The following is a 24,756-nucleotide window of genomic DNA, read 5'->3' as shown; positions in this document are numbered from 1 at the left end:
ATCCGCAATTGTCGAGTAGATTAACGCGATCAAAAATCTTTTACAGCCTATAAGGAAACGATGGCACGAGCGTTGGCCGCAAACGTCTAATTCGTCGTCTCACCTGCGCGCCCGTAGAAACTCCCACGGCGTGCTTTACAATTCAATCGTCGTCTCTCGTCGCTTTTACTGTCGTTTCGATCGGCGTATTGCGATGGAAATAAAGATAGTCCCACCCCGAGGAAGGGGAGGATTAAACATTGACGATAAGCCACTCGCGCGGAACAAGAGGAAAACGTCCTCGAGGGAAGCTTCTCGCGTTGGCGATGAAGGGAGCAACCAGGTAAAGAAAGGGCTGTGCTTATCGTCGAGTCAAAAGGATGAACAGAGAGCTGACCGAAAAGGAAAAGAGAAAGCACGACGTCCGTGGAACGTGGATACTCGATGGACGCGCACGAACGACGCGGAGAATCGGGACAAACGACGGACAAAAGGTATACGCTTCGGCCATACAGCGCCGGGCGAAAACGTTTGTCGAGGCACGTACGATTCTGTTCGCTGGTAGACGAAAAACCGATAACAACGCCTCTCCGCGGGGGCGATGGTGGGTGGAAGACTGACAGAAATTGAAGCAACCGCCTCGTAGACAGGTGGACGGACAGTCTTAGTCGCGGGGGTTGAAAGTATCTTGCTTTCGTTATCGTTCCACTCGCGTTTTCGGTGACTGGCTGTTTCTTGGGAAAGGGAATTTTCGTGGCAATTTTTTCGATAAAAAATCATTTCGATGATATTTCGACGTTGACGTTCCTTTGTATCTTTTTCTTTTTTACAATTATTGAAGGAATGGTATTAACGAGAATGGTATTAACGTTAATAATCGAAGAATTGTATAGAATTTTAGAATTGTATATATGGAAAATATTACGTATATTGTTAAATATATTAAAAACGTATGAAACGTTAAACTCTGGGAGATGTTTATGGACTGCAAAGCAGCGCGTATTCGTTGGTTGCTCATAACGATTGCAAGTAAATTAAAGGGAATGAAGAGACACTGCGAAGTTGAATATAATGGTGTCTTTTGTCGTTTGAGATTGAACCTTCACTCGCTTCTCTAATTGTGCCATTTACATCTTCGTTTCATGAAAATACCATTCATTTTGATATGTTCTGTAATATGTTTTAATAGAGGATATTACGTGGAATAATTTAAGCACGAGTTATAGTATTTCCACGAATCTCTCAGAACTTTATCTCCTAATTATCATTTGAATCATCTTTCCTCAAAGACGCGCCATAACTGGATATACCGTAGATGTTTAGCCTAGATGGAACACGCTTCGAGACGTTTCAACGTTTCTTGTTAACAGCTTAGATTCGCAATTACCATTTGAATATCTATTTTTTGAAGTCTGTCTGCCGTCAGAAGTCTTATCTTAAAATCTTCCTTCTATTACCTTTCTTATCCTCGAAAAAATTAAATTGCCATCGAAAATTATTCCAGTTTCAAAGTTCAACTTTCGAGCGCACGAACGTTGTTCGCTCTTAATTTTAATTAACGCGTTTGTTACTTATTTGAGGCACTTCGTTAGAGAATCAATCAACGAGATCGAATCGCGGGCTTCAAAAGGAAGTGCAGAAGATTACCAGGCGTCCTTGTTGAAAACCGTGAAAGTGAGGTACAGTTTCCGACAAAGGGTCAGAAGGCAATACTGAAAAAAAACTGAAAAGCTAGGAACAACCAATACGCATAATGCCTATCGATCGAGAGGGTATCGTTTTTCAGACGAGATGAGCCCACGTCCATAGCCGGCCGACGAATTGTTTCCTGGCTGTTATTGAAATATTACGGTCCTCCATTTACCCGTGAAACATCGAATTCCATCAATCTGTTGTCAAAATAGGAACGAATAAAAATAAAACACAATAGTCTTTTCAACTACAAAGTTCTCTCATCTTCCTATCAATTTTTCCCATTCTACGATTGAAGATTCTATTTCGATTTAATCGTACTCTTGATTATAAGATTCTCTTTGTTATCTTCTTCGTTCTAAAATACAAACATCGATAGGAACTAGGATGTTTTTCAGATACTACGAAATATATGAATATATGAGAAAAATTATTGCGTAATTCTAGTAAACTGTGAAATATGAAAAGTTACTCGCGACGAATGAAAGTTTCACCTGTAATAAAAATTACGAACCTTTGTATTTCGAGAGTTAATCTCTCTTGCTGGATAAAATTCTCAAGAAGAAAACAGAATTTTGCTCGACCACTCGGGGAATCAAACCGAATTGTCGGCAAAGGCGTACATAGCCGGGATGAGAAAGAAAGAAATCATCTACGATTAATTAAAACGCGCTTAAGCCCTGGCTAAGAGAGTTCCAGAGGTCGAGAGGCAGTCCAATTAATTGGAGCGATTCTTCGCCGCGTCACATGACAAATCCAGCCCCGAATCCCAGCCCATCGACCCAATCAATTGATTCTTTTTCCTCACGTCTTACTCTCCAAACCCGTTCCATTTCAACCTTTGCGCTCTATTTCTAATTCCATCGTAAGGGTTCCTTAACCTGTCCATCGTTTACACAGCAAAACACGTCTGACATATGTGAAATTACTTCGAGACACAGCTGGTTATTAATTATTCAACTATTTAATAGGAAAATATACTTTCCTTTCTATTTCATAGCAATTTCCTAAATCGTTTCTAATGCTGTCAGTATTCTAGCAAGCACGTGGTATAAATTTGCACGAACATCTACTGTTTAATCGTTGAACAGATGTATACAAACTAAAGAAGAACGTAGCAATAACTGATATAATGTAAGAAAAGCTCCGTACAGCTTTAAAATTCGTAACTTCAATTTCCGATACTCGTTATCCCAGTAGAAACAGTTTCGATTACTTTCCAGCCTTCGTACACCGTGGAAAGTATTCAGCTAAGGATTTTGACAACGTTCCAAGCAAAATACCCTCGACGATGAATTTCAGCTCGTCCTTACGAGCTGCGTAAATATTGAAACGCGTCTGGGACCATTTTTGCGACAGGCTAGAGTTCTCGTGGAGCAGAGGGCAAATATAATTTCCCGATTATCTTTGATCGATACGATTTCCAACGGGACACGGCTGCGCGATTGCTCGTTTTTCATCCAGTAACTTGCAGACTGACTGGCAGGAATTAAAGCTTTCGAAAGATCAACGAAAGGGACGGTAAACGGGTGAAAATCGTCGGATGGGCGGGGTTACGAGTTTCTTGGCGTGGCGAGTAACGAGGAAAGACGGAGGAACGTCGATCGACACGAGAGGCCACGAGCGGGAAGAAATTCGTAGGGATGAGACGGAACCGCGAAACTCGATCCATCGGGATAAGGATTCGAGTAAACTTGAAGCCAGGCGTTGGGCTATTAATAAAAAATTAAGAAACTCGAGAGAACGGAGGTAGCCCTTGCGAAACTTGGCCACGATGGACCGGAACCGAGTTAACCGCGGTCAACCTCGGCCACTTATCTTGAAAATTATTGGAGAACCGTGAGGAAGTTGGAGTAACGGTGTGTCTCAGGGGGATGAACCGGGCACGGGGTGGTTCTGGGAGTAAAATGGAGTGGAATACGGAAATGGGTCAGATGAGTTTATTCCTCGTTGTGCTGGTCGACGAGCTGATCGGTGTGTAGAACCGTTGAGAGAGTGTCGATAATCGAGGGACGCATGTTTAGTTTCATAAGTCTGTAAATTGAAAAACATAGAAACATTGGCTTTTTATATTTACCTTAGAATTTAGCATTATTAGTTTTATCATCGTAATTGACGAGGTTGCAGTATTTGAACAATAAAGAGCCAAAATGTTTGTTGAATCTTCAAAGATTAATGGATGTTTAAATTAATGATCGAGTAGAACAGTTTTGTTTGGAAAGTGGATTATCAAGAGGAATTAGGTGTATTTGCTCGTAGGTCGGAAGATCTGGTTACGTAAGCAGTTTTACGTACGCAGAACTGCATTGCAGTATAATTTCCCGGGTATTCTTATTAAGTTCGCCGAAATTCGGCAAAACTGAATTTTTTCCTCTCGTACATTTCAGCGATGCGGAAAATGTTCAATTAGGATACTTATGTACGTGCATAAGTATACCGGTTCTTCTCATAAAGGGTTAGTAAATATTAAGAAGGATCTAGAACTATCTGTGTAATACTCGAAAATTGGGTGCTAATACCGTAGAATTAATAACATCTGTCCGAATAGCCCATTAATAATGGTATATCGTAAAACCTTCATAATTCTTCGTCAGCTAAATTCTCGGAACACTTGACTCTAAATCCAAATTTCATTAGTTCATGTCTCGCTAATCTAAAATTTATTTTCATCCATACTTCCTCGTTGCATAATACCTAATCATGCTGTTCAATATTCCTAGAATGTTGCTCTAATTTTGTAATAGTATTTCTAATTATGAAAATAAAAGTATAGCCATAAACGATCATAAATATCAGTCTAAATGCCCAATATCGTAATAAAACCTTAAAAAAGAAGGACTTCCGTGTTAAAGCAAATGCAATTCTTCCATCCAATGGGAGAATGATGCAATTGAGAATTCGTTCTAAGGTCCAGGAAATAAGTCTCTAACTCTGAGAAAACGTAGTTTCTTCGTCCATTTCCTGTCAGTAAGATGTTTCAAACTATCCTTCCACCTTTAGAATTAACATTCTCACCTCCGTATAACTGTCAGAATTAGGTTTAGAGCGTTACTTTATCATAAAACGGTGTTGATGCGAAAATACTGAGTGTAGGTCTTAGAAGATAGGAAACTATGGTGTGAAGGAGACGTGAATATTAAATGGCCGCTCGTAGACGGGCCATATTGCAGGACTGTACATTATTACAAGCCGTGGCATGCTCGCGTCTGTTCGCATTCCAGCAGCAATGCAACAAGGGACACAGGATCACTGGGCGGCGTTATCGCGGAAAATAAGCAAGCTCGATGGAGCGTGGCACGTTCGCGATGACAGATAGCGCGGCGCGTGAACTTCCGCTGCGTAATATCATCCCCGTGGACGTTGAAATATTTTGGAACTGGTTGGTGATATCCTCGTTGCTATTCGGTGCTTATTAATTCCGAATTAATGTAACGTTTATTAAGGGCAACCACGAGCCCAGGGCAATTTCGTCATCTGTTAATAAGTGATAACATCGATACCCAAAGACACAAATCACGATCTGTATTCCCATTTGCTATAATACACATTTGTGTACATGTACGTATGTACGCGGAGGTGCAATAGCGGTTCGTTTACGTTAACGAATTTTGCCCGGCGACGAATCCAACGCGAACAAACCGGAAGAGTAGAGGGGAAACTGCAGCGGCAGCCGGATCTCCGGTTACCCTCATAAGTTATTTACGGTATTCGAAATTAGATCCCGTAAAGTATGCCCGGGTAATTTAGCTCGGAAAGGAAGCATCGCGCGTCCCGTTTTTATCGCCGAATTTCCCACAGAATTCTCCGGCCAGGCCCTTCACCCGCCCTTAAGCGCGAGCTATAACCGTAAAGTTGTTTACGCGGATAAAAACAGTCCCATTCATAGAGTGGAAGGAAAAGAGAAAGGAACGAGCCTACTTTTCTTCATGGTGATGATTGCGCATCTGATCATTTGCTCCTCTTTATCGCGTTAATAAATGGAAAGAAGTGTTCTGAGTTTATTTCCATCTGGCCTATGTGTTTAAATCTTTAGGCGCTATAAAATGTAACCCATTTCTCGTTGAGTTTTATTTATACTATTTCTGCGTTTTAACTATTTGCAATTTTCTTCGTTGTATATATTTTTCGAATCTTTCCAATTTTTATCTCAGCATACTTAAATGGACTCTAAATGTACCTTTGGTACAATTGTACTCGGACAGAAATCAGACACCGAAATCGATTAACATTTCGCTATGAAATTGAGGAAATTACGTACGCGTACACAGCGATCTACGAAGTATTCGAAAGAAGCAACAAAAATCCATCGTCATGACGATTCTCGACCGGAGAAGTCGGCAATCGATCGCAGGCGCTTCAAAAATATTGAAATTCAAATGGATTCTCGAGGCTCGCCTTCTTCCCTCCGTTACACACAAGGAAGAACGTTTCTTGGTCGCCAACAGAGGTGCAGAAGGGAACGAAAGGAGAAAGGAACATGTCATGAGGAGTATGCTTAATAACATCCCCACCCCAAGTCAGAATTTTAAGCAGCCACTCTGTCGTATCCCGACGAGATCGTCCGAGGAAATTGCCAGCCAAAATGAAACCCTTCACGAACTCGACCCACAGGAAACTGGCTAGCTATGGGGGTTCGTCAGCTCGTCGATTCCTCCCTTTTCTTTCCTTTTTGGTGTTATAGGAGAATCGATGTAGGAGAACATCAGATAGTAGCGAATTAGTTTTTTTAACCGACGTAATATTTTCTTAATCGCTAATAATATCGTAAAAGTGGAAAATTGCGGCAAGATTTTTATTTGATAAATATGAACGCAAATACCAAGGGTTACACTTAAAAATTGTATTCAGATAAAACAATAATAATCGTAACGTCAAAATGAGTCTCGCTCTAGATCTTTTTAAGAGATCGCATATAACACGCAAAAATATTAAAGATTCAAAATATTGTACTCGTTGCTGATCGATGCTCGTTAGATAAAAACAAATCTCCGTTTAGGTTCCACCTTTTTTTTAATTGCGTGCTGTAAGTAGCAACTTACGACGCTTTATATCACACCCTAACGATCAAATTCGCTAAAATTCCAATCTTATCAATGTTACGCAAGATACACCGCAAAACATCGTTCGCAAAACTAAGGTAGAATTCCTAGTTCGAAACATGGTATCAGAGACAGCTGACCCAATCGATAGGATCTTTCAGCGAATTCTACTTAACTCTCTCGTAGCTCCGGAGAACGGTTACTCTCGCTCAACCCTACTCTTTCCCTACCCCCATCTAAATCCTGTTATCGGCGTGTCGTTGCGCGTTATCGGCGCGATTGTGCAGCCCGAAAGCCCCGTTTCACGATAGATTACTATAGGTCGTTGCTGGACGTTAGGCCAGCTACGGTCAGGCATGAATTACGGCTTATGCCACGTCGGATCCAATTTCTAAAATCGGCGCGCGAACGAATAAGGCCTATAGAAATAACGACGACGACGATCGTCGTCTCCCAAAACCAACATACGCATATACTTTGATATCCAAGGATATTGATTTTTGGACGCCAACAGTCGCTTCGGTTCGGGTCATTTTCCTCGATTCTGGATGTTTCTGAAGGGATAAGGGAGTAATACAGAGGAGAAGGACGAAGGATGGTCATGAGAGGAAAAACTGCTGCTTCATATCGACGGAGATTGATCCAAAGTGAAGAAACGGGATTCTCTCTCTCTCTCTCTCTCTGTCTTTCTCTCTGAGTTTCGATATCGATATCTTGATAAGGTTTCTGGAATTGCGAGAGTCCAGTATGATTCTTATTGGGATTGGAAATTTCAAGTGTGGCAGGGTTAATTTTGGAAGAGATGGAGCGGTGGTGTGAATGATGAAGTAGTAAGAGAAAAAAAATGGAAAGAGTTGAGTATCTTTTTTCTTTTCTGCAATGATGGTCGATTGAGTCGAAATGAAAATTCACAGGCTTGTAATTAGGGATATAATTAAGGAAGAAAGTATACGTCTTTACTGAATCGTAAACTAGGTCGTTGTGAAAGTCTGAATACTCCAATTAACACTTCCGCGGCCGTAATTTGTTCGTTTCCTTGATACTGAAAGCCGCTTGAGAGAGCAAGTCCGAAACTGGGTGAGACTGTCGTTAACGTAAAAATTACGTGTTGTGGTATTTCATTTTAGGATGTTGTATGTTAAGAAATAATTGTGTATTAGTATAGGATAGAGAGGTAGAAGATGATAAATAGATGTATGATAATATTAACGAAAAACTTTGATTTACATAATTCGATACTATCCACTTACTGCTATTAAATATCGGCTAAGGTATCCGGCTGTAATATCATCGCTCAAACATATCACGTGTCATTTAAGCAGCTTAAGACGAAGACAGTACATTCGCCTGTTGTAATCCATCAATCAGACTGCAATCATGTAACGCAGAAATCTGCAGCTTTAACCCCTTAATCTACAACTGCGGGCATAGCCCGTAGCGCGATGATCGGACCAAACGTAAATATTATGGGCATAGCCAGTAGTACGATAATCGGGCCAAATATAATATGTAATATAATATATAATAGCTTGTTTACGTTTTCGGCCCAAAATTCTCGAACGTAAATCGTAGGTTGAGGGGTTAAACTCGTCTTTGCCTATCCAGAGAATAGTGTTTGACATTTAACCATTGCGCCCAATCGAATCTCGCCACAACACTATAAGATTATTAGGGAATCATTAATCATACTATTGTTACACCAGTCAATTCAGCTAATGGATTGTTCGGAAGGTAATTTTATTTTTTTTTTTTTACATGAAAATAAAAGACGATTTTTTAATAGAATGAAATAGATTCACTCAGTTATGTAAATTCAATCTCACAGCAATTTCTCGTGCTGTCAAGCGACGATTTGCTTCCACCGATGACTTCATTTGGTCTTCGTCACTGGCCTTCCAGCACGCGACGCATCTTTGAGATCAAAATTGCCAGAACAAAATTTCGAAAACCAATTCTGTCACTGGCATTCAGTCAACACATCCTCACCATACACGTCACACAATTTTTTCTTGCTTGCACTGCGTTTTTACCTTTACAGTAATAAAAGAGCAAAAGCCAGAAAAGTTCACTTTGCTTTCCCATTTTTGCTTCGACAACAAACAAAAATGGCTTGTCAGATTCAAAAACAAGTTTTCCTTGAAACGTCAGTAGTCAAAATGTAATATGCAATCATCCTATAGATTAGAACGAAATTGACTGTTTAAAAATACGTCTAACGACATCTAAACGAAAGAGACGAAATTACTTTCCGAACAACCCTATAACGTAACTTTATCAGATTCTAAACGTTGGATAGAAATATACAAATCTGCGGTTTATTACAATTTTCTTCTCAAGCAAACGAATAAAATTCTTATTACGAAAACTTCATACGTTGCAAGTCTTCGCAACCTTTTTGTTTTTTCCGGTGAACGCGATATAAATCGAACGAGTCGTGAAACGCGGTATCGAGAAACGATCGTCAGTCGGTTTCATAGTCTACTAATACGTGGCGAGACGCGTCAGACCACCGCCAGCTAAAATATCCTGATCTATTATTGGTTTATCAGCTAGATCCCGCTACGTGTCTAGCCTGTTACAGTCGATTATCGTAAATCGTTACAATACGTCAGTCATGTTGCGACAGCGCGGGGGACAATAATTCTCAGTTGACAATCTAATCCCGGATAGCAAACCGATGCGGATGTAATTTAATGGCGAAACAAGTCGACCGTACGTCAACTGCTGATTGAGAAGAGGAGTCTCGTACGAAGATAACAGGCGTCAACGTCGAACAAGGCTTGACGAACCAGACGTTCAAACAATTTCGACTCGTCAAAATCCAACGTGAACGATCGATTTTGTGCCCTCCTTTCGTGACAGACAACCCTTTTTTTCCTCGGTCCCTTTTTTATTTGTTTGTTCTGAAATCCACGCTCGTTGAATCTTTCACAATCCCTTTCTTTGGGTTTTTATACACTTTTTATGTTTTCTTTCACGTGATGTTACAGGAAATTTTCAAAATTCGAAATATCAATCTTTCAAATATTCTAAAATAATCTACAATACATCGTCCGCATTATCCATAACCTCGCTTCCGATTTTATCCAAACGTCACTCATCGACATTCGGAGTGACTACTAACGCGATGGAAACCTGATGGTCGTGAAAGTTCGAAATCTGTAAAAATCAGGATATACGCGATATTTCGAAAATTTAACAAATATACCGCGTTTATCAAACTTGATCGATCTAACCAACATTTCCCGAGCAAAAAGAAATTACAATCTCCGCGTTGAAACGGACGTCTCAGCGATCAGCCTTCGCACTATCGAACTTGCCACTCGAGCGAGCGACAAAAAATCTCAGCTTCGCCCTGAGGAAATTCAAATAGCCACCCTATCCGTGTTGCAAATGAAATCTCGCGAGTTGCCGTGTGTCGTCGACGAAGTCACCGAGCGGGAACGAGCGTAAGAAAAGAAGAAACTGGGAACGGGAGCAAAAGGGTGGAAAGAGTGAAAGAGAGAGAGAGAGAGAGAGAGAAAGATAGAGAGTCACGGAAAACTCAGCGTACAGGGTGTTGTACGAGAAAGCGGTTCGGTTGAAATGTCGGAGGTGGTGGCAGCTCGACGTGAAACTTTTCAACGAGTTGCTTCGTCTCTCTGATGCTTTTACACGCGGTGGCCTCGCAGACACACGGACCCAAGAGAATGTTCTCTCTCTCTCTCTCTCTCTTTTTCTGTTCGTTTGAAACACGACTAAGAATCGTTCGTCGCGTCAAAGTGATCCTTCTATCCTTGGCTGATATCTTCTACTAGTCGTAGATATATAGACACGCCAGTCATTTTATCGGAACGCAGTTTCTTTCTCGAAGATTCCGCAACTTCCTTCGCGAGTTTCCGATTCCCAGCGTTTCGTCGAACGTGACCACTTAAGCATCGTGAAAATGGAACCAGAAGGTAGGTGGGAAAGGGTGCGAGAGGCAGAGGGTAGTTTTTCCACGAGGAATCCTTGAGAACACCGGTGGTTCGACGGATCGATGAATTATGGAGAATTGCGGGACGGGAGGGTGGAATAGGGTAACCGGTTCGATTCGTTAACGGATGGTCGATGGTTATGGAAGGCGAGAAGTTTTAATGGGATTCGAGGGAACTTAATCTACTTTCGCGTGTGTAAAATGAAATTTCTTGTGAAATCGAGGGTAACTGGCATGAAAAAAAACCTTGTAGAATTTGAAAGCAATCGGGAAATGTATATGAAGGTTACAAGACGTTAGTGTTAACATACAGCTGGTAAAAAGGAATAAGTATAATCAGTGTTAAAAGTGGTATCATTAAATTAATTAATCGAGTCTTGTTAACATAATAAGTAATTGACTGTTGAAACAATTTCGTGACCATTGTGAACAGTATGTTTGCGATAAATATATGGTAGCTTGTAAAGTACTGTTCTTATCGATCCAATGTTGGTTCTGAAGAAATAGGTTCTTGCTAGGAATCGAATGTTTAGCATAACGTGACGTTTTAGTGGATATAGATTGGCCTGGATGGACGCGTGTAGGTGGACGAGGAATAATAGATGATTGCGGTAGTAGATACGCCTGATCGTAGAGCTTGCCGCTTATATTGGATTACATCAAGAGTCCGCGATGGATCAATGGGTGATCGATTACAATTCCACCAAGCTGCAGACCAATAATCGATCCAATTTTCTCTAGACTCAATTTAGATGGGCTTCGGGCGAAATTGTGCTGTTCGGTCTACGTACTTGTAAGATTTCAGACTATACAAGTTTAGATTACATAGATTATATAGGATTATGCTGAGATTTAGATTATGTAGATATAGAACTATACGTAAATTTAGATTAGACGAGTTCACGTACTTGCAAGCCACCCTAATCGCTTTGAAATTCGTCGATGAATAGAACGCAAAGGAACGATTAATATTTCCTTTGTAAAATCTCTCGGAATAAAATATAAAGATAAATTCTCGACAATTTAGGTATTCAAACTTTTAACTATTAATATCTTCCAAGTTACAACTTATTCTCTCAAACATTTGCCAAATACACGAACGTTCTATCGAGAACGATGGAAAGAGATGTTTCGAAAGTGCTTCGAGTTAAACTCCGACCTCTACGCAACTTGCAACCCCTCCCAGGAGAAACGGAACGTTCCCTCGCCACCCTGTAATATCCAGAAACGTTTAGGAGCAGACAGAAGCGAGTTCTTGATCGTTGCTCGTTGAAATGGTCGTGAAGCCGCTTATTTACATAGATATCCGGCCTGGCGAGGATGGGGTGCGCGGATTAAGGTCGCCGTCGCCTCGCATCGCCGTTTCCAACCGTATCCATTGCTCCCTTGTCGCGGTAGTGATCCATCGCAACCGTTTGAAACAAGCAGAAAAGAAATGGAAGAAACGAGAACGAAGCCTGGTAACAAAAAATTCCTGCGTACAGAAAACACGTGGAATTGGGGAAAGTCAACGCGACAAGCTTTCGTGATACCGGATGTCGTTATAAAAAAATAATTTGGTCTGGTTGATACGTGGATTTTGTTTGATAGAAACCGTTCCGTAGAGCGCTATGGAAATTGTTTGGTTTCCCTCGCAAGTTGCTCGCGTTTCATCCCCTTGCAAGATGAATGTTTTATTCACCAGGTTCGAAATCGTGGACGGAGGTGTGAATTAGATGGTGCAATTGAGATTATTTTGACCACAATGGTTTCCCATCGCAGCAAAGTCGTGCGTTTGGAATTGTAGGTTGGGTAATGTGGCTTGCGCGAGGGGTAGTTGTGAATTGTAATTTATATTTCAAAATGTGAGTTACATCGCGGAGAAGCTGTTTTTATCGGGAACGTAATGGAAAAAAACGAGGTGAATTTTATGAAGGTATTTCTTTAAACGGAATTTGTCTGGCTACGTACTGGTCTATTATACTAGTTGTCACGAGTAATTTACCTAGTCACATTAACATTAAAATTCTCGGATTAACTGTCATAAGCAATTGCCTAATTGGGATTGTCGGAATGCTATTCTAATTAGAACCATGATTGCAGTCACTTTCTTTGCATATGATCTTTTCGATTTGATGTACGTTTTAACAAATGTTGCTAAATATTTCTCTTTGGTTGGTATGGAATTACGGTCGTTAATCCGTTTCATTGATTCCATTATTATTATTAGCGGATGGTTGGATATATCGATAGATGTAAGATACGTTGCAGATACAAAATTAATAATCAGTTTTATGTTTAATGTCTCAAAGCTGAAATAACGCATTTTATTTCGAATTCTGTACAAAGGGAACTAATATTAAATTACAGCGAAATAATGATTTTAAATGGTTACAAGAATAATTTATTCCGATAAAACTTATCAATCTGATGTCCTTTCTTCTCATTTTCATTCACGCTTTGCCATATTTCGTATAAATTAAAATTCCTATCACAATTCTTTTATGAAATACCAACTCAGGTATCAAATTTCTGTATTCCAAAGAAAATCTGACAATTCACCGGGCGTTAAATTCATATCGCTATTTATTAACAGATAGATTACAAGTAAAAGTATCTAAAATTTTCTATGTACATTTCGTATCGTGACAATGGCTGTTAAGCCATTAAAATATACAAGTTCACCGAGCATCAAACTACGAAGGACGATAATAATATCAAAGAAACTAGGAAAAAAGAAGGACAAAGGTTATCAAGAATAACCTGGTCCAGTATTTTAATAGATCCATTTGCGCGAGCTTCCACGTCTCTAAATCTCTTAAACGAATTTCGTCCGCGTCTTTCCCAAATCACTTGTCTGTAAGACAAACGCAAAAGCGGGAACCAAAAACGTTTCCACAAAACAGAAGCAATTAATCCCGAGCGAAACCACCGACACCCTATTCTCTTGCAACGCAATCTTCTTGTGTTCGAAGAAACCCTAGTATAAACGTTGTTTCGAGCAGCTCACCTTCAGTAAACCGGAAACAAACTGTAGTCGAATTCTCGCGACAACCCGTCACCTCTTAACGGCGGAAGATTCATTTTGACAAACAATGCAACGTGCTTGCGAGCTTGCAACCGGAAACTAGCGGACCTAAGAGCGTTTGGGATGTTGGTACGACGCCCGTGATCCGCAAACCGAGGAAAGCCGAGCGTCGTCGTCTCGTGTAAATCGCGAACGGTTCACGTGGTTGCTGGTAATCAGCGTGAGACACGAACCTGTACACACAGGCAAAGAGCGTGTGTGTATGTGTGCGTGTGTGTGTGAGAGAGAGAGAGAGAGTCGTGTTTCCACCCCTGACTTCTCCCAATTATCTTCAATAACCGCGAACACGGAGACGAGACGAGAAGAGGGTTGGAGGAAGGTTGAGTAATCTTCTCACGTTTCAAGCGGCCTGCACCGATGCCGGAAATAAATGACTGCGCGACACGATGTAACCGCGCCCATTGTTTCCGCTGGAACAACTGGCGACCGAATATAGGGTGGCTCGACCGCGGTCCACGGTTGTGTCGCACGACGAACGGTATGGAACGATAAACAGGGTGACAGGCTGGTTCGAACGCTTGGATTGTATGGGTGATGTGTAGATATTGAGGGAGGAGTTTGGAATTTACTGGATTTTAGAAGTTAGAGAACGAAGTTTACGAAGGGATTAACGAAAGGTGGTATTGGTCCCCATGTAAGAATTTTTCAACTATCGTGATTGATATCGATTTTCATTAGTAGCTAAAGAACGCGGGGAAAAAAAGGATTTACAAGAATATTTCTTCTCCGAAAACGGGAGACGCGTCTATTGGAAAAGCTAAGCACGAAACGGCCAGAAATTGAAAATGTCTATAAAAATCTGCGAGCACGAACTTTAAAACGAGACTTAGAAAAGAGTTTTAGAACAGCGCGTTGAACAGGGTGACGTGTCTACAGCATACCTGCCACAGTATCTTACCGAAAAGAAAAAAGAAGAACTACATACACGAAAGAAAAGAAGTTTGGAGAAAAGATTGTGAGAAAGTTCACGGAACTAGAACGCAATAATTCATTCTCCGAATTGACACCCCTGTCTACACAACGTCAAACAAGAGAAAAATGCTGGTTTCCTTCCTTGGAGTTTCGTATACGGGTGGAAAGGGGTGAAAGCAAAGTCGAACAGGCTGCACTCGAGTTACCTTTGCCAGGAAGGTCGGTGAAGAATTAATATTCCAGGATCGGCGGTACGAAGAAAAGCGTGCCGATATGGCTAGTAGTAGGCAGGAAGTTTACGCATTCACGTGGACGTGAATGCGACGGAAGTCGGGCGATAAAAGTGCCGACCAGAAAAGGCGGATATTCTTGCGGGGATGTGTTCCAATTTGACGCGGTTCTTTGTTTGACGAGAACGCCTCGAAAAGAGACACGAATGAACGCTCGTCAATGCGCCTAACCCCATGAATATCGCGCTGGAAATTTATCGACGTTGGTTCGACCTTCCACCCGCATTTTCACGCGCTCGTTTCTGTGAGTACTATTCGAAGGATCGCACGCGTGAATTTTTGTTGTCAATCGTTTCTGATGCACGGATAGCCGACTATTCAACAAACGACGAACGTGGTTTCTTTCTCGTTTGTAAATTTCTCGAATGAAACTTCGTGTTAAATTTCCAAAAAATTCCAAATCCTGCGAAGCAAATTTCTATTAAAAGATTAGTTCACAAGGATTTCGGTATCGTTGATAGATCTAGGAAGAAAATTGCAAATCGGCTCTGAATTTTCGACGAACCAACCACCGCAAAAATGGATGCGCACATATCGCGTCCGCGCGCAATTGGATTTCGTCTTCGCCGGCTGATAAACTCGCCCGATTGGAATAATTCCGCTGTACGTATCGCCGCGGTTGAATCCTATTAACCGTAAGAGGGTTGAGGGGGTTGACGCCGGTAACGTCGAGGGTGCAGTGTAAAACAGGTTTTTGCAGCGGCCAATAAGTCGCCGGCAAATTAAGCGGAAGGGGGAATTATCGGGCTACGAGTTCGGTAAGCTGGAGGTTCGATCGTGGTCGCTTGCTCCGACCGACGATCCGAGTTACCCCTTCTTTTTCCTGTCCCTACGGCTGACCAGGGAAATTGAACTGACTAGAATGGGTTTTCCAGTATGGATATGGGATCTTTGATAATTAAACGATAAAGTTTCCAAGCTGTTTACTCGTTTTTTCGCGTTAAATGTATGTTTTGTATTATGTAGACAAGGGATGAGTGTTTGCAGTACAGCTTGACCCTTTCATTATGGCTATCTTTGTTAAGTAACAGCGGTACAATACCACTGTACAAAGCGTATGCTTTATATCGACTCTTTACAATCGGTTTTTTCTCTTAGTTAAACTAATTAAATCTTTATGTAGATTTATGAAGTATAATGTTTCCTATAAAATTGTTTTACAGAAAGGTACTTTTAATATCGTACCTCCTCGAACGAAGTTCATAACTTTTCGAAATAGTCAAAGAATTACATTCATTTTATTCTTCGTACGTTACAATGAAACAAAGAAGTTTTTAAATTGATTGTGAAAATCTTTTTATTAAATAATGAATCATACTTCATACGAGATACTTCTTCCGTTCGTATTAAGACAAATAATTCTTTGCTGCAGAAGTAGATTCGTGTTTGATCAGACAATTATCAAGATGAATGAGAGCTTCGTTATCGACGAGATTCTACGATTTCTCGTTGTTTGATCACATTCTGCAAACAACGTGCAACGAGGATCGTCAGATACTGTGCAGGTAACTTTGCAGCCTTTTGTATCTCTTCCAAGGAGAATGACCCTGTCTCCGTCCAGACAACTCACGTCTACTATGTGTCGTGGCGCACGCAAGTAGAACAACTCCGTATTCAATCAGACATTCTTACGACACACGAAAGGCACGTATAAATTCAATCTGTCGCTCATTATACTTCCTTATTTGCATACAACGGTTACTATACCTCACTATTTGATTACGCTTGGAGGTTTTCTTACGTAATTTCTTCGTTCAAATTTCTTATTAAAGTTTATAAATCCTATACTTTACATCAGCTCTCGGAATTCTCGTTCATCTCTATATTTTCTGTAATTTATTTACATATACATTTCACGTAAAAATAACTCACATATATGTAATATCTTGGACGGATTGCCTAAGAAATATCGGGTGAACTATAAACAATGTTGCGAGAAAGTCAAGCGCCGTCAAGCCAAAAGAGTCTGGGAACTTCAATGGACCGAGCAGCCCATCAATGTGTCGTCGGTCCTTCAGTCGAATAGTTATGCGGAAAAATGGCCTACGTGAATATAACCGTGGACAGTTACGGAACACGTATCATAGATGGTGGAGCTATGAGAAAAGACAAAGGGATGCCTTAATTCCCTTAGGAAAAGGACGAATTAATAGAGAGTCGTGAGTTGAAAGTCGAGTTGTGAGGAGTCGTTGGTTGAGAGTCGAGTTGTTATGAATTGTAAACTATTAGTTGTGAGTTGTAAATTATCCGTTTCGTTGTCTTAGTTATAAGACATTACTGTATTTAGTTCACGTTATGTAATCATCGTTTTCTGTTTAATTCATTATGAATAGATACATCTATCAATAAACTTATCATATAGGACAGAAATTATTGGAAACCCTAGTTTCTAATATTTCTGAATAAATAAAACCCTATATATACTATTACAAAAATTTTTATTCGTTATCACGAAGTTTCGACTACTCTATTAAATATCTTTTATCCGCCACGAGACCGAACGACGCGACACGGTTGCTTCTTAATCGAGCCGTTACCCCCATAACCGGGATAAACGCTGAGCCGTGCAGCTGGCAATCCGGATTACTCGATTGTCAGGCTCGATTGGCCGAGCTGATTGAATTCCTAAGAATCGAGGTGCTTTCCCCTCCTCTTTGGGGGACACGAAAAGCCGCGAGAAGCCTCGGCTCTTCCGAGCATCAAATAAAATATAACGAGCGGTGTCCGAAAGACGTTGCACGGAGCGATGAAATAGGAGTTGTTCGGCGAAAGGACCGACAACGAAGGAGCCTTTCGACGCCTCCACTTCCGGCCAACATCTTGTCGTTCGAGTGGACGATAAGTGTTTTCCTATCGACCGTTCCATTCGGATTTTAATGGGCCGACCTCTGGCGGTTCCGTGTCTCTTTCGCGGACAAATAATCTCGCGAGTGAATGGATTGCCTCGCCGAAGCAATTTTCTCCCGTGGAAGGTCCGGCAGACAATCGGGTTCCTTTAGACCCACGGAACTCGAGAAACTCGCGCGTCAAATGACACGAATTTCTCTATTACGTATATATATACATATTTCTTTTGTGTGTGCGTGTGGAATTTTGTAACTAGAATAGAAGATTTTATTTCTTTTATAAATTTTGCTAAATTCAATTCTTCGATTTTATAATCAATGAAAAGCGAATGTATTTAGCAAATATAAGAAACATAGGGCGTGATTGAGATAAAGAAATTGCTGCATCACAAAATGCCTGAGAAATGGAACGATTTCTAAGAAAATTTGTATGCGAACATCGTTCGTTATGGTACAAGAATCCCCCGACTGTGGCTACCCTATTCACGTATTTATAGCGATAAATTCCAAGCCGAAACCTCGAGTATCCGAGTTTCGAAATACGCATCAAAGATTCATCAAAGGACGACCGTCGCGGAATTCTAATAAAAATGCAATAAGTCGAAGCTGTCTTTCTCTGCTGAAAATTCGAGTTTCCCGTCGAGTGACAGAGAGACCGCAATTGTTTGTAGAATTTCTAAAGGTCTGGGAAACCTTGGCGATTATTCTGCGTGTATTTAAGTCAATTTAATTAAGTCGCATAGTATGAGGATGGAATTATATCGTGGGATAACGGCTTGTATAAATTTACCCAATAACCGAGTGCAGCAGAGTAAGTAATCTGCTTTTAGGGCGGCGATGATGGAACAGGTGATTATGTTTCATACTTCGTTGAGAAAATGGAGTTATCTTAGTCGTGGCTTAGCTACTCGATTGCAAAAATTATTATTTTATGTTGTAAGGCTCCAAATTTGAGCCTACAACGTATAATGTAACGCGTTATATATATAAAAAAAAACTTGTAAGAAAAAGGCAAATGCACAGTATTGGTCCCACTTATGACCTAAACGACAAGCGTTGATAGATTCAGGCAGGTTGTTCCTCAATTCTAAACTGGAGAAGGTTGACCGTGTAAGCGGTGCAGATGTTTCAAACACTAGGATCGGTACAAAAAGTCGCGAAAAGTTCGGCTAGCGCGTTTAATCGACCGCTTTTTACGATAATGTCAAGTGGCGATAATTTAATACGCTGAAATTGATGAAAATTCGCGAATAGCGATAAGAATTTGGAAGCTGGGTCATTCTAACGAGTTAGTTGGTACGAATCGTCTGAGATTCGCTACCGGGACATCGAATCATTTCTTCAATGTAAGAAATATTCATTTCCATCCAAGAACTTGAAACTGTTGAATACTTGGGAAAATAGTTAAGAGGGTTTAATGACTAAGTAGGGTGTAATAAATATTTAAAAGGTGAAATTTGTAGTCCCGTGAAAGAGATAATTGCATAATTATTTCCTAAATTACATATTTTCGCGAGAAACTTTCCTCTTTCATCTTCATTACGCGAACGTTTGAAATAAAATGAGAACACGCTGAAACCTCTGTTCTACTTGTATTAACTCATTCTACGTGCTCATTTTCATGCGATTCGTTGCCAAAAGAATCTAGGTGCTCGTTCGTTACCCGTTAATTGAAAATCGGGGACATAGAAGAGTGCACGCGAGAAATATCTTATCACAAACCAGCGGCTAAAACTTCGTCTAACGAACCGCCGCGTTACACAGTGTGCGGAACATAAATTTTGCCAGCTAAAAGAACGAAAAGAGAAAAGATGAAAAAGGATAGAAAAAGGAAAGTACAACAGAGAAGGGAGAGAAAAAAGTGGAAAATACTCGGCCGCTGGCCGTGGCTATTTTAAATCATTACGCGACTCTCCTGGGGGAAAATTTCGCGGTGAAACCACGCGAATTCCTCGGTGGAAGGCGTCGGATTTAAAATTAATTCTCCGCGATGCGATTGTGGCCGACAACAGAGTGATTAATCGACTCGATTTAAATGAGGTGTCCGTGCCGGAGAATTTGACATAATTGCAGAAAATGCTCGTCGTGTTTGCTAAAATTTGTCGTTGTCTTTATGGATACATACAGAGAATATTAGTTACTTTGGAACAACATAATTGTTCATGTTCTGTTGCTTAAAATCATTAATTAAATTATATGTATTTTTGGTAAACTTCTATGCCAAGATGAAGTAACTCGATGATCTTTTCCTCTCCTTACGGTCAAATTATATATTCAAATTTCTATCTTTAAAAGTCGGAGCTATTTTTTTTCAAAAGTTGTATCCTCGTTAAAAAATTGTAATTTTATATTCAAACTTTTATATCCAAATTTAGTAACTCGACTGCTGTACTTTCTTCAAAAAGCTACGATCTAATGTTCTCTCGAAAAACCTTGTACTCTGTTGTAGTCTTATATTTTTATCAAAAAGATACTCTGCGACTTGACAGAAAAATTGAAAATGTCGTTTTCGATCAAACGTTTCTCCTTATATTCATTCAACACCGAACGTTTATTTTTGTTACAGTACGTACGTTTTTATTATCTTAATTTCGATTGTTTAACCGTTAAATATTCATAAAGAGAACTACAGTATCTCACGTATTAATCGTTATAACAAGGATTATTCAGTTCGTGGGAGATTGTACGCTCGATCGAGCGTAAGAAGACAAGCTTAAACCGTGAAGAGCACAGTTACCAAGATCGAGAGGCAAGATCTGCTCGATGTTACGACTAATTAACTAAATGCACGCGGCTGGCTCATTATCGTTCATTTAATAAAGTCCACCAAGCGAAACTTTGTCGCCTTTGTTCCCGGCCTATTGTTTCCGCAATCCCTCTACCGTAAAGTACCATTCCATTCCAGCAGTCTTGCCCCCTACCTTTACCAAGGAATTCATGGATCTAGAAATTCCTTTGAACGAGCGTCGATTTCCACGCAATAATTATCCGACGTGTTAACAATTCCAGTGCTTTTATTTCTCCACGATTTCCAATTCCCAAAATTTGCTTCCAATGATAAAAGTACCATCGATTTTGGAAAAGGAATATTCCCTTTCAAACGACAAACTTGAACACATCCATCAAAACTTATAGCGAACTAACAATCGTTCCTCCTCGCCATTATCAAAAATAACTATTCACTCTACAGAATGCAACAACCACCTGTTATCTGGTTTTCTTCAACCTTCTCCCCTTATATCTCGACTAATCTCAATTTTTCGAATATTTTTCTTAAAAGAAACACGCGCATCACGACGGGGAAGGAATTTTCGTGAAACAGGAAACCCGTGGAACGATTCCGCTTCCTTGGCTGCCAATAAAGCGAAGGAAGTTGCACGACGTGGCCCTCTGAAAAATTTATGAGCTACGATCTAGACCGGATAGAAAGAGAGAGAGAGAGGACGCAGTTTGACCCAGTTACGATCGAAATGTATCTCGCGCGAATTCGACGAGACTCGTTAGCGATCGACAGGGGGGAACCACCTGTTTTCCGCAGAGCAGAGGCTGAGACTCGTCTAAGAAAGGAAACAGATTACAATTCTGGCTGGATTTTGTCGCGGTGAGTCGGTAAAAATTCATAACGACGAACTGTGACTTCGACTCGGCAATCGTCACAGCGAGAGAGATCGATTCGGTTACGTGACAATAATGTTGAGCAAACGAGAGTTCAGATTGGTAGGGGTGTGAGCGCTTGGGTTTCTAATTAAAATTTTCTATGATTTATCGTGGTTTTTATTAATGTAGAAATGAAACTAATTACGGAGCTGAAAGTCGTGCCGCGAGGATTAATTGGCTTCCGCGAAAAGTAAATCAGATGTGCAATTAATAATTTTCTAGGAAATGGAATCCCTGTATGCCAACGAATTCATGAATTTAAATCGGTGTCGTAAGAGGGCGGTGAATTGAATTTTTTTCACGATGTAAAAGTGTAATCACGAGGCGTGTTATGTTGTTGATTGTTTTTACTTTGTGAAACGTGTTGTAATGTTCCGATATACAGGGTGTTTAATTACATAGCTGAGTAGAAATTAAGTATAAGTTAGATTAAAATTAAAGTTTTGTTCTAATGAATCAGTCAAACATCCTCAGCTTATTATTACCACCGTTTTATTTGCCCACAACTGGTCAAATATCTTCGATTTATTTTTACCGTCGTTCTTTTTTTTTCTGTTTCTCAGGTCACTTTCAAGCATCGTTTCATTGCCACGGAAAAATTCAGAAATTTACGAGACCATCGAACGTAAGTTACCAAGTCCAGCTACTATTTCAAAGATATAGTCTCTAAAATATTATTCAGATAAAGTATCTCTATCTATAAGAATTTAGCCCGGCCATAAATACAATTTCACTCCGCTCGCCATTTAAACCCTAATAAAACTCTCGATCCCTAAAGTTTCGACCTATGCTCTATACATAACCTGAGAGATGGTGCGGCGGCGAAGGGCGTAGCAGTTTATTAGAAACTAGAGTATATCTGCAGAACAGACCCTGGCAATTACAATCTAGACAGTTTCCCTCGAGACAATAAACCAACATCTTGAATATTCACCGCTCCATCAACCTTAATTCTAACTATTTGAAAATCAAGCGAGGAGAATTTTTCAAAACTGTTCCTTTCTTCTCGACAAAAGAGGCACCGAGCGTGCATTCCATTGGGATGATTTCCATCGACGTTTGAAAAAGCTTGAAACTCTGCGATTTTTCTACGAGACGCTTTCATCCGGGGCACTCGAGTAAATTCGTTGAGCGATCAGGGCGACGGAGGGTCGCTGATTAATCAGAGAACGTTTCCTCGGTGACGTCGGTAAATTCCGGGAAGAAAACGGAGCCGATGGAAAAACAGGCTCCGCTGAAAAACGTGGAGGAAAATATGAAGGGTGACGCGCCAGTTCCCGACGGGAACGCGAAAGCTGAAGGAATCGTCTGGGGAAGTGGTGAAATAAAAAAGCGACGGAGCAAGTCCTTCAATTAGTTTGCTTCGATTTAATTCTAAGGATCTGAAATTTTTATTCTGAATTGATTGGCTGTACGATTCGATCAAACGACGAATAATCGAGGTTCGCTAGAAAAGTAGCACGAGTGTATTTCTTTTAAAACGAAGAAGACGGAATATTTGTATAAATATCGTCTCGGTTCTCGATTACTCGTTAACCGTACGAAATCTCGTGTTATCGTTCGACGATTGTGCAACTGCATGATGCGTGACTGAACGTGTAAATTTATGCAAGTCGGTGGACTATCGATGGAATCGTGGCAGTGAAACTGTCCCACACGCGACACCTCGCGAATCATCCCTTTTTATCCCCGTAGACGTAACAGTACGATTATGAGTTTCGACTAATTAACTTAGGCGCGGTACGATTAACACGCCGCCGGCCCATTACTTCGAGTTAGCGAAGCGTTAGCCGTGGCAACGCGGACAGGGATGAATCAGTAGACGAGAGTAAACTGAAAACCAGGACTGCCAGGGGTAGGACGCGGTTAAACGGCGAACACCGTTTAGTAAAAGCGATTCGAACCACATAATACCGTTGGAAATCGTGTCAAGGAAAAAGATTGACGATTTCGACCAATTAGAAACGCCTCGTGAATGACACATCCCTTTGATCGAAGATGCGAAGGGTGCAAAACGCTTCTGCATAATGGAGAATCATTTCGAAGGTTCGTTAGGCTCTGAAGGAAACGCGTAATACTGAAACTTTTCCACATACGTGTATTTTCGTGTCGCAGCAAAATTTTAATCGCTACTTTTACAAAAAAAAAAAAAGATACGAAGATTCGACAGTTGTAATTCCATCGATTCTGTCTATATCTATAGAAGCTTCGTCATTTCTTTTTATGTTTCTCTTACATCGAATCGCATTGTTCGTTTGTTTAAATTATACGGTTACGTAATTCCTCAAGAGGTCGGAAACAATTATTTCTTCGTTGTCGGAGGCGAGGAGCGGAGGAAGAAGGCTGTGCGAAGAATTACATAATAAACACGTTACCGTGAAGCTGAACGTTTCCATCCGCGTGCACCTCTGCGACGTTTGTCACGGTCTGATTCACGAAATTAAACGGGGGAATTATTAACGCCCGAGGGTAATATTATTTCCAGTAAGGAAAACTGCTCGCCATAATGCTCACGCGCGACTCGCGTGACGTTTCCATCCAGCGCCAATTTCAATTTTCGTTTGTTCAGTACTAGCTGGCACTACACTGACTCCTCTGACAATCGAATCTCGCGCGAAAACCCAGTTTTCCAGCTTGTTTTGTCTCGGTAAACGTTACGCAGTACGAGCTACTATTTCTGTTTCTCGTTTCCGGATCTACGGAAGCTGATATTATGTTGTATTCGCATTTGCAGCAGCTGTAAAGCTATACCGTACGTTTCAGCATCGAGTGGTATCAGTTTTAGATATTATAGTGAGATTTTAAGTAGAATGATCGCGATGGTTATTTTCACGAAAATTCTTCTTCGCCGTGTATACTTATCGTCTAGGTAATTTCATATAAAATGTACAATACATTTACAATTTCATGCAGAAAGCTACGATATAAATTGTAGGGTAAATTAAAACAGAAATTACGATACGAGTTGGAGTTAAATTGAATTTGGAGAAGATTATAGTGATAATACACTACGGTATATGATGAATTATACTAATATCTTACAAGAAACAAGAAACTATATGCTGCGTCTCAACCAAATAATCCTGCTTCCTTATTCACCAGCGAATCATCTCCAACCCCTATTCATCATCCCCTAAGCCACGCAGTTTCGTCAAAGTAGTCTTCAGGAACTTGGAAACAGGGAACGTTCGTTCGGTGAAAGAGAAACAGAGAACGATTCCTCGATACGCTGTCAACCGGACCATCGTTTCCAAAACTCTGCATCCCGAGGGTTCGACAGAAGGGGTTCCGCGTTTCTTCGTCGAGTTTCCGAGTTAAT

The 24,756-nt window shown here is 40.6% G+C and overlaps 2 protein-coding genes across 7 annotated transcripts in view; one reads left to right on the top strand and one right to left on the bottom strand.

Moving 5' to 3' along the window:
• Positions 1–24,756, top strand: part of LOC126870189 (photoreceptor outer segment membrane glycoprotein 2-like) — a 165,394-nt gene that overhangs the window by 40,661 nt on the left and 99,977 nt on the right. For 2 of the 6 annotated variants that reach the window (XR_007691210.1, XR_007691206.1), the window contains exon 2: positions 22,001–22,062. The exons of 3 other annotated variants lie outside the window; for them this stretch is intronic. The gene's annotated coding sequence lies outside the window, so the exon portion shown is untranslated. Of the gene's footprint in view, positions 1–46; positions 1,897–22,000; positions 22,063–24,756 lie in introns of those variants that run through there. One more of the 6 variants, XR_007691207.1, reaches the window with a different exon arrangement.
• Positions 1–24,756, bottom strand: part of LOC126870171 (uncharacterized) — a 135,601-nt gene that overhangs the window by 91,909 nt on the left and 18,936 nt on the right. The gene's annotated exons all lie outside the window — the stretch shown is intronic.

Source organism: Bombus huntii, chromosome 10 (genome assembly GCF_024542735.1).
Source record: "Bombus huntii isolate Logan2020A chromosome 10, iyBomHunt1.1, whole genome shotgun sequence".
Lineage (NCBI taxonomy): Eukaryota > Metazoa > Arthropoda > Insecta > Hymenoptera > Apidae > Bombus > Bombus huntii.
This window is presented reverse-complemented; position numbering and strand designations above follow the sequence as displayed.